Below are 12,069 nucleotides of genomic sequence, written 5' to 3'. Positions count from 1 at the left end.
TGCTCTTTTTGAAATATATACAAATCTAATACTATTATCTATTCCATTTAAAATTCACACTCCCTGTGTGGAAGATTAAGGTCATGTCTTCCATGTGGTATATGGATTTCAATTGTAATAGCCCACATTTTGGATTGTTAAAATGAGGGAGATCAATTTCCTAACCATTCACCTGGCCCTTGGCCATGTGGCTGAGACTTTTTTTTTGGGTGGGGGTGAGGGGGTGAGGGAGGAGGCAAATGTTTCCCAATCAATCACAAATTTTAAAAAATCCCTTGGGCAAATTGCTGAAAAACGGCAATCAGACCCGGTGCCCAGGCCTGTAACCCCGAATCCCCCAAAAGTCCCCTTTTTTGACCCAAAAAGTCCCATTTGCGAGGGTAGCAAGCGAAAAAAAGGGTCCACATTTTGGGAAAAAAGTCCACTTTTTCAAAATACCCCCTAGTCCAAAAGGGTACAAATTTTGAAAAAAGTCCACTTTTTCAAAATCAGCCCCCACCCCCCAAAAAATAATCCTGGTTATGGGCCTGCCGGTGCCCACCAATCATGGTCTGTGTCCCCTAATATGATGACCCAAGCTACGCCACTGGTCTGTATGGTCCCATTTCCAAAATCTTTTCGGAAACTTACATCCCTATAAAAATTATTTGTAAAAACCCTTCTGCATGAGCTTACCATATTAACGCTCTCACCGTATGAAAAAATTCAACATTTCCTTTATAAATTCAAAACTTTCAGAATTGTACATTTCATGACCATATTTGGAATCTGCATAGAAAATGCATTAAAAAAGTTCAAACAAGCCCAGTATTGGTTCAGTGACTCTTGAGAAAGCTCTTGATATTTTGAGAAATTATCTCAAAACTTGGGACTTTTATGTTGAATCCCCACAACATGCTAAGCATTAACTACAAGTGAACTATACAAGTTATACAATGGCAAATTGCTACACAACATTGAACATGTAGAATGGGTAGAAGTTACGCATGAAAAAACACAGACCTGGGATTTTCCCTAGACTTATTTATCTTTGAAATCATGTAATATCATTATCAAAATAGTTTACCAAATAAACTTCCTACTTCAGGTGACAATGTAATAAATGTTAAAAGGGCAACCACAAACTAACGGAAAAGGACCAAAAAGGTCACATCACCTTATACAAGATACTTATTAAGGGATCTGGAATGAGCGTTTATGGCATTTCGACAGTATTTTTTGTGGGACATGAGAGCACCTCAGACCTATCGAATTGCATTCTGAATACGAAGCATGTCTTTCTGATATCAACTAATTTTCATTTTTTGAAATTTACGATTAAATACAAATTTTATGACAAATTAATAAAATTTGATATTTTTCACATTTTTGAGATATAACAGTCCTCGAAGATAATTTATTAAATTTAATGATATATTCTTAAAGTGTATGTAGCTGGGAGGAAAAGCCGACGATCAATTGAGAATTTTGATCTTTCATATTGAAGATATGGATTTTTTTCCCAAAAGGCCTTTTTTATTTTGGCGTTTTGGGAAAAAAATCCATATCTTCAATACTGAAAGGTCAAAATTTTCAATTGATCGTTAACTTTTCATCCCACCTACATACACTTTAAGTATAAAACATCAGATTTATAAAGTTTACTTCAAGTACTGTTAAATATCAAAAATATCAATTTTAATGATTTGCCATAAAATGTGTATTAAATTGCGAATTTCAAAAATCAAAATTATTTGATATCAGAATGACATTCTTCAGTATTCAGAATGCAATTCGATATGTCTGATGTGCTCTAATGTCCCAAAATAAATTTTGTCCAAACGTTCATACCCCAGCCCTTAAGGGCTTGGAAAAATAGTGCAAATGTTGCTATCCGATTTCATAATTTATCCAACTAATAGTGTTCACTTCTGGCAAGTGAAACTACACCATCTAAGTTTGAAACCAATTTGTTTTATTACGCTATATAGTAATCTTCTTCACTTTCTGTGAATAAAAATATTGACTACCGTATATTTAAAGCCATAATAAAACAGCTGCAATGTATAAATAAGACGTAAGAAGAATAACGATATACACACAGTTTTTACTCTCACATCCCTGTTTATACATCACTGATTCAATGATACACATGCACAAGATATGTCAGCCATCACTCAATCGGTGAACTCGGAATAAAAACAAAGATCTCCAGATTTAACTGGCCAGGGGAGGGGGAACATGTAAGGGTTTCCCAGAATGCACAAGTTATTTCACTGGACCAAATTTTACTGTAATTAAAGCACTCCAGACTTAGTCTTTCACATGGTATTTTAGTACACCATTGGGCATTACAATCATGCAAAAAGTAAATATTCAAGAAAAATTGAACATTATGGCTTTAATTCAAAATTGCTGTTTTTCTACAAACACAACCAATTTGTCTGATTCCAAGTTGGGTATACATTACAAATATGTATGCAGATACGAGGGTCATTCAAAAGGTTCTACCTCTATCATCACATCTGTTATCTTACAGGTCGGGATATTATAATTACCCATACTACTTATTTGATTTTAACTTATGACCCAAATAATACGACTTGAACCAACAAGAGATCACCTGAACAAAGTCAACAACCTATGGAAAAGGGTCAATGTGAAGGATATTTTAAACATGTTTGTATCGGTTTTGTTGTGCAAAAGACACAATACCCAATAAAACTGTCCCATCTGTAAGCATTACATATTGATTCAATTATTTGAACAAAAATAAAGCAATTTAATCATTTTCAGAAAGATATATGTAATGATTTCCATAAAGATGTGGGCAAACTTTTGGATCAAAATAAGCCTTTCTTTTCAGACCATTTCCGACGTATCAAATCTGTATTCCCTGTAACCAAAACATCTTAACAACCAAACATTACATTTTATTCAACTAACTTTTATTAGATTTAAGATTTAAGAGCATAATCATGGACAATTTCAACTTCCTCGCATGTAACATAACAGAGATGTGACAATGGAGGTAGAACTTTTTGAATGACCCTCATTTAATCAGGTTTGAAAAACATAAATCAAACGTGACAGGTTACAATGAAAGGTACTTCGTGCAGACTACATTTTTCAAAATTCAGATTTGTATTGTAATGAAAAGAGAAAGAAACAAGCTTTAAATGAAACATTGAGCTATTCCATCAATTTAAAATCCACACTACCCCTGTGGAAGATTTTTTGAAATATGTTCCACATGGGGAGTATGAATTTCAAATGGAATTAGCACATTAGGCAGCTCCATTTGAATTCCATACACCTCTGAGGAAGATTCAACTATAAGAATCTTACGTAGGGAGAGCGAGTTTCAAATGGAGCTGTCTGATGTGTTCATTCCATTTAAAATTCATACCCCTCTGTGGAACAAATTTCCAAAATCTTCCACAGCAGTAATGTGGATTATAAATGGAATAGCCCATTGTTTTAAAATAGGCATCATTTAATTCCAGAGTTATGATGAAAAATTGGTTTAAGTTTTCTTATTATTTTCTTCATTATTTACTGGTTTGATTTGCTCATACCTCGGAGAACTATTATGTTTGAGCAGCTTTTTTTTAAGTTCCAGAGTTATGATGAAAAATTGGTTTAAGTTTTCTTATTATTTTCTTTATTATTTGCTGATTTGATTTGCTCATACCTCGGAGAACTATTATGTTTGGCAGCTTTTTTTTTAGTTCCAGAGTTATGATGAAAAATAGGTTTAAGTTTTCTTATTATTTTCTTTATTATTTGCTGATTTGATTTGCTCATACCTCGGAGAACTATTATGTTTGAGCAGCTTTTTTTTAGTTCCAGAGTTATGATGAAAAATAGGTTTAAGTTTTCTTATTATTTTCTTTATTATTTGCTGATTTGATTTGCTCATACCTTTGAGAACTATTATGTTTGAGTTTTCCACTTAAAATTAAAACAATACATAATGATATAAATCTTGTTTGTTAATAATATTTGCGCTGTGCTCATGTAAAATAATAAGGCCATGTTTTGTAATAGATCCAAATAAGGGGCTGTGCAATAATTATGAGCCCTGGTGGGAGGGTAAAATTGGGGGGAGGGGGCAAGACATTTTTGGCAGGCCGAAGGGGGGAGCAATTTTTGGCACACATTCATGGGGCATCTTTAAAATAAAACGCTCTAAGGCGGCTTAGGAAAACAGTACGGAATGCTTAAATATGCACATTTTCCTGCTCGCAATATACGTGATGCGATCAAGCAAAATCAGTTGGAACTCGGAAATATTAAATTTTTAGTTTCTTATAGGATAGTAAAAAGCATTTACAAAGATGCATTTTGCAGAAAATCCCATCGAAATTGAACAACCCGTTCCAGAGATAAGAACAATTAAAGAGTTTCCAAAACAAAATATTGCTTTTGTTTGGCTATATCTCAAAATCAATATTTCCGAGTTCCGACTGATTTTGCTTGATCGCATCACATATATCTAAACCATTTAAAAGGGCATTTCGTGATCCACAGCATCATCCCCCCACTTTTCTCAAAAAAAGTTGAGATTTTTATATCACTGGAAACCTCTGGGTACATAATGTTTATGTACAAAAAATTTCTTGCAGATTGATTCGTTTAGCAAAGATGTCATTCTGGTATACCAGAACGAAATTACAACACATTGTCTATGGAGCAGTGTAAAATACATAATCATACAACCTCACAAACGCAAAATCGGAATCAACAGAAATTTTGGGAATAAGCTTTTTTCTTGGATATCTACTGAAAAATGTCATAAAAAGAGGATGCTAGGATCACAAAATACTCCTTTAAGGTTTGCAAATTGAGAACCCTAAAATTTGGCATGGGACAAAGACTTTTTGGCATGAGAGGGGAGCTAGGGGCAAGCGATTTTAGGCAGGCTTAGGGGGGGCAAGCAATTTTTGGCAGTTTGGAAATTTTACCCCCTGGGCTCATAATTATTGCACAGCCCCTAATTTTGTTCATATTTTCAATGGTGAATAAATAAACCATTTTGATTATGTGTGAAATAAATCTGTTCAATTAGATTAATCTTCGAACATGTAAAATAATAAGGTCACATTTTGTGATAGATCCAGCTAATATTTCAATGGTGAATAAAACAATATCGCCTACGTATGAAATAAATCTTGTTTAATTACGTTAATCTTCGCCCTCGGCTTATATGTAAAATAATAAGGCCATGTACTGTAATAGATCCATTTAATTTTGTTAATGTTCTCCACTTTTTAGTGTGTAAAACAATACCACCTCCTACGTATGAAATAAATTTTGTTTAACTACATCATATTCTTGCTCTGGCCATGTAAAATAAGGTGGTCACATTTTGCATAGACAAATCAATCATGTTCATATTTTCCATTTAAAGCCATGTACGATCTTATAATATGAAATTGGTTAATTTATTTCATACCTGATTTTTTTGCATATTTGTAATGTTTACACATGTCCCAACTTGCACCTAAATGGAATCAGTCTTTGTGACGGTAGGTCAACAGAGCAAAGTTTGCGACATAAAGTCATAAATTCATGAAATTATGACTTAAAGCCATATTATAACATTTTCATACAAAATAGATTAGCATTTCTTTGCCATAAAATGTTAGTTTTTACTGTCAGATATATCCCTTTTATTTTTGAGCCGAACAACTACGGCAAAGCAAAGAAAATTGAATTTACTACCAGCGCATATGTCGCCAATACGTACCACTCCTTCGGTCATGTTATGGTACGACCCTTTGTTGTGTAGATCACCGTCCCACACGCAGTGTACGTACTGTGTGTTATGAACATCATGTATGCGTTCGACTAATAATTCAATCGTAATAATAAAACGCCGGTTCCATCGCTTTATTCAAAATCTCGGATTTTGACAAAACTATAGCACCTGAGTCTTGATTTTTGCAGGGTACATTGGCCAATAAAGTACAATATAATTGTGTAAAAAATGAATTTTACAAAATCAGTGAGGGCGTCTTCCTCAGCAAATGATATGGCTTTAATGTAAATGGCCAAAATAACCAGTGAGATTTCTTTCACTTTACCTTGTTATTTCAGCTTAAAATAGACAGGAACCCTTCCCTGCAGTTATTACTAATATTATTTCAACGTTTTGAATGAAGAATAACAAAATTAAAATTAAACTAGACTTAGCTGTGGTCTAAGACCACGAACACAGCCGTGTTTTGACGCCTTAATGACCTTTGACCTCAAAATATATAAAACGCGCATAGACATTGGCTAATGTCAATGTATGGGTCCAATTAGTGGCACCACTTTGCTATGTTATTTGTGGCAGAAAGGGGCATTTTGAAGGTTTTTCGTCTCAGACCGGAAGTGACCCCTTAATGACCTTTGACCCCAAATAAAAAAATACCACATGTACAATAGGTAAACACAATTCACGTGTGAATATACCATCACCCTCCAATGTTTTTCTTAGCAAATAAAATTTTTTGAAGGTTTTTCGTTTTATACCGGAAGTGACCCCTTAATGACCTTTGATTCCAAATTTGTGAGGACCCCATAGACACTGGGTAATAACAATGCATGTGTGCAAGTGGCATTAGTCACGATGTAATTTGTGGGAGAAGAAGCATTTTAAAGGAATTTCGTTTTATACCGAAGTAGCCCTTAATGACATTTGACCCTAAATAAAAATACCACATATGCACAGAGTAACTACAATTTGTTTGTGAACATACCGTTACTGTCCTATGTTTTTCTTAGCAAATAAAAATTTTTGAAGGTTTTTCGCTTTATACCGAAGTGACCCCTTAATGACCTTTGACCCCAAATCTGTGAGGACCCCATAGACACTGGATAATAACAATGCATGTGTTCAAGTGGTGTCACTCTCCCACGTAATCTGTGAGAGAAGAAGCATTTTGAGTTGAAATCACGTTTTTGACCCCTATGACCCCTGCTTGACCTTTGACCCCACGAGTTTCATATGACATGTAGGGGCATGGTCAATGATGGTTGTGACCAAGTTAGGTCAAAATCGGTACAAGCATGTAAGTGCTAGAGCAAATGTAGTGGTCGGCAGAAAGAAGAAAGAACCTGTAAGAAAAAAGACACAGCCGTGACTAACGTCACGGCTGTGTAAATATGAAGGAAATCGTACTTTAAGGCTTTAAAGCCATAAAGTGTAATCTTTTAAAATGAATTTGGTTAATTTTTTTCAAACCCGATACTTTGGCACATAATGTTTACACATGTACTGGTCAGGGCAGCGAAAAATAATTTCCTTTCTGGGAACGTGAACTGTTGTTTGAAATATTTTCTGCGGCGTGGAGTCGGAGCGAGTATGAACACAATTATTAAACAGGTGGGGTCCAGGGCAAAGCCCCAGCGCAGTCTTAGAATTAATTTGCTTGCGAAAGCGCAAAAATTGGCACTTTTTATTTTAAAATGACCAAATATGGGGTTAATTTTGGTTAGAAACCCATATACAGGCGTCAATTTTGTGGGGATGATTGTATGGACCATCCCCTAACAATATATTGGGGGATTTATGCCCCTCCCCACCCCGGATCTACCCCTATGTCATTAGCTAAAAATGACTGTTTGGAGTTATTACTCATTGGAGTCATAGTGTTACACCCAAATTGTAAAGTGCGCACATTTTGTTGATTTGCAGCTTGAGATTACAAAATTGAATACTTAACATTCGTGCTTGAGAGCGTAAAATTTTGGAATGTACATGCCTTCTTGTACATTTTACTCCAGAATTTTACCCTCAATTTTTTTTGATACCCCTCTAAAAAAGACAGAATTTTTTTTTTATCCCCCCATTTTAGGACCCAAAATCCTAGTTATTGAACATTAATTTAGTTCCAAAGATGTGAACAGTTGAAGTTTTTCCAAAACAATATGCAACAAAAACGTTTAGTTTTATTTATCAGTTATCGTCGCAGAAAGTTCGCAGAAAATATTTCACGAGTGATCGTGTTCACAGAATATTTTCAGAGCTTCAGAAAAATGATATTAAAGATTATTTTTCCCGTCTTGATTTTTTTCTGCGACTCTGAATTTTTTTCTGGGAACGCCGGTACCACGATACCGGTGATTTCGTAGCCCTGGTACTGGTTATGGATCTCAGTAAATTGGGGAATTTTTTGCTAGTTTGCTTGCCAGGGGTATAAAATATCAATATTCTTTATTTGCAATTAATCTGCTTAAAGCACCATTCAGAGATTCATCACTGCCAAACTGCACTTTCCCCACACTTTCATTTTTTTTATGTTACAGTGTTTTATAGTAACTGACCATACATGTCAGAAACTTTGCTTTTCTAAGTACAAGATACTGGTAATTCTTAGTCTACAGAGACAAGAAACTCTTTGCAAGCAAGGAAGTTGAATAAGGAATGAATGAATGATTGAAAGGGACAACATTCTATGTTACACGCAAGTTTTAAAGAATTTGATTTTCCAAATTGGGACACCTTCCTTTAAACGCTTTTAAATTTATAGTTAATTATCTCAATTTCCTCATGTAAGATAAGTCTGCTTCTGAAATATCAATTACCGTCACGCTTTCCACTAACTGCCCTGTAAAATAATTACGCCTACATTTGAAATGGATCATCTTTTAAAAGGGGGTACTACACCCCTGGCAAATTTTGTGCCCATTTCTGCATTTTTCTCAAAAATTATAGCATATTGGTGACAAGATATGTATATTATAGGGGCAAGGACTACAACTACTGCACAGGAAATTTTATTTCAGGATGGACAACAGTTGTGGAGTTACAGTAAAAAATGAGGGTAAACCAATATTTGATCAATAAATCAATAACTACTTGCCTTGAGTTGCTGAATTTCCAGTGCAGTAGTTGTAGTCCTTGCCCCTATAATATACCTATCTTACTTGTCACTACATTGTAACACAATATAATTTTTGAGAAAAATGCAAAAATAGGCAAAAATTTGGCCAGGGGTGTAGTACCACCTTAATAAGGTCGATCATCTAGCTTCCATGAATGTAAAATAACATGGCAGCATGCATAATAACGCCTACATCGGATATAAATCTAACAACTACGTAATTATCATCCAAAATGGTCCATCTTCTCTGTCCTTTTAAAGTACATGTATAAAAGCCCAATTTTGACATTTCTTGAGCACCTGGGACCAAAAGGATCAGAACTTCTTGATAATGTTCTTGCATTTAAAAAGGCTATAGATGCATGTATGCAGGGATGCGCGCAAACATGGGTAGCAATTTCGGCCTTTTGGAATATCAATGACCCCATATTCTAAGCCAATTATTTTCGGAAAATAGCCCATTTTTGCCTCACATTTTCCAAAATTTTGAAATTTGCCCAATATTTGGGGAAAAGTTGTAAAAACTAAGACAATGTGTTAAATCTGGCTGTAAATGTGTTACTTTTGACTTTTTGCTATATCAATGGGTCCAAATTTCTTGAAAAATTGGTACCTGTATAAAGATGGGTCCACTTTCAAATTCTCAGCAGCATAGGTAGAAGCCATTTCCAGAACATTATGTTTTGATGAATCCAAGTGTGTAAAAATATTGGATCCAAAACATAATCATGATAAAATTGGATGCTTTATGCCCAATATTTACTGGTCTCGCTATGAGTTTTTAAAATATTGGATTTGACTACGTCTCATCCAATACTTGTAAAACTCATAGCTCGACCAATAAATATGGCTCAATCGATCCAATTTTATATCATACATGGTCCCTGGTTTAATTAGGTTACTTGCCTCACTTCCATGAATGAGCTATTCTGTTTAAAAATCCACACTGTCCACACCTACTATGGAAGACATTACCTTAACCTGTCACACCTAGGGAGTACAGATTTCAAATGGAGTAACCCATTCAGGCATATATCTTGCTATATATTGTATTTATTATTCTTCTATAATTTTGTTTATCATATATTATTTAATACTAACTTTTGTAAAGGGTGCCACAACAACACGCTCTGCGTTCAGTGGCATCCTCATCATTTTCACCATATTATACCATGTTTGTAAAAGCTTTTTTATATTGTATTTATTTAATGGATGGAATTTGATGAAATAAAACTGAACTGAACTCAATATAAAATACATACTCCCTATGTGAACAGTGGCAGCACCACAGGGGCAACCCCAGTTCAACTTTTTGTTGATTTTGTGCCCCCCCCCCCCTTGAAATTTACTTCCCCACAATGCCTGGTGTCGCCACTGTGTGTGAAAGATTTCTTCCATAGGAGCCAGCTAGGTGTATAGATTTCAAATAAAATAGCCTAATGTAAAATAATACAGCTGCATGAAAACAATACTGCAGTCTGCATCGGAAATTAATCTTCTTAACTACGCACGCAAATCATCTTTGCTTTCCTCATGTCAAATAACAAGCCTACCTCTTTTTATCAGACCCATCAAATTACGTTCATTCTTTCCACTAAAATGATGTGCAAAAATTAATAATGCCTACATTTGAAATAAGGCCATTCCACGATATTCCCACAAGGACTAAGTTTCATATAAAATTGGATTGACTGAGCCCATATTCATTGGTCTCGTTACAGGTTTTTAAAATATTAGGCGAGACATAGTCAAGCCCATTATTCTAAAACTTAGAGCGAGACCAATAAGTATTGGGCGCAGGGTTCAAATTCAGTCAATTTTTTTGCATAGCTGTTTGTGCTATGCAAAACACATGTTTGCATAGCAGTTTCCAAATTTTGCATCGCAGTTATTTTGCTATGCCAAAAAACTGTGTAGCATTTGGCGATGCAATATTGTGTTTGCGTAGCTATCACTGCCGCCAATATTGTATTCGCGCATCACACACATTTCCCAAACTCACCTTGTTGCTAATCAAATATCAAATGTATCCAAGAAAATACAGGTTGCATGTGTTCATCATTTATTTATCATCAATAAATTCATGTTTGTGCTGGATTTTATGCTTAAAAGCCATCAGAATTCACGATTGTTTTCAAGAAGTCAAAATTTACGTGTAATATCACCATTGACATTTCCCTCATTAATTATTCATGAGCTCATTATCGCGACGTAAAGTGGGTATTTTGAAACCGATGCTCAGTAAACATATAAACAATTTTTTTATGCGCAGTTGGTATATACAGCTTCAGGGGGTCTTGAAACTACTTGAAAACATCTCCTAGCAACAGTCAGAGGTCAGGATTTTTGCTGATAGCCGTTGATTTGACAGACGTAATTTTGCTATTGCAAGAGCTTGACAGATTCGGGAACCACCAAAATTACCTGGGGCTTTTCATTGCTAGCTTGAGGGATATCCCCACGTGCTGTGTCAAAAATGCCAAAAACAAGAGAGTTAACCGAGTCCGAAAAAGGGCAAATTTCTGCCCTTTCGGAGGATGCGTTTTGGGAACTTTTGAGGTAAATATGACGTGGAATTTAGCTCAAATTTATGTATAGCACTTTTAGCTATGCATTTTGGAAAAGTGCATAGCAGGTGATGGAAATTGCGATACCGTCGAATTCGACCGCTGATTGGGCGTAATGCATCTTTAATTTGTGTGAGAAATAGCATTTAAAAGTATTTGCTAAATAATCGGAAGTGACTTCTTAATGACCTTTGACCAAATCGGAGTTTAACTTTTAACTCTGTACTACTTAATTTGTGCGAAAAGTAGCATTTTGAAGGTATTTCGTAATTGACCTTTGATCCCAAATCAGAGTTTCATCTAATTTCCATCCCTGAAAATTTCTGTGGGGGGCAACTTCCCCCCAGCTACGCCACTGTAAACCACTGATCCGAGTATAGATGCTACAGCATTATCAGATTAAGACTCAGAATTTACCTTTTCGTTTTTTTGCGGTTATACCCGAGATGTCGCCATTTAACGCCACCGTTTAATGAATATTGTTACTGCACATTTCAAAGCCGTAAAGTGCGCAGTAACAATGTACGCATCGATGTGGCAACAGCGCAGGTCTACCCGCAAAGACTTATGGGATTTACAAAAAAGGTCAACTGGCCAATGCGTAAAGCAATGGTAAATCCACCAGCTTGGTTTGTCACGCAGGGGAA

Source organism: Amphiura filiformis, unplaced genomic scaffold (genome assembly GCF_039555335.1).
Source record: "Amphiura filiformis unplaced genomic scaffold, Afil_fr2py scaffold_594, whole genome shotgun sequence".
Taxonomy (NCBI): Eukaryota; Metazoa; Echinodermata; class Ophiuroidea; order Amphilepidida; family Amphiuridae; genus Amphiura; species Amphiura filiformis.
Note: the sequence above shows the minus strand (reverse complement) of the source record.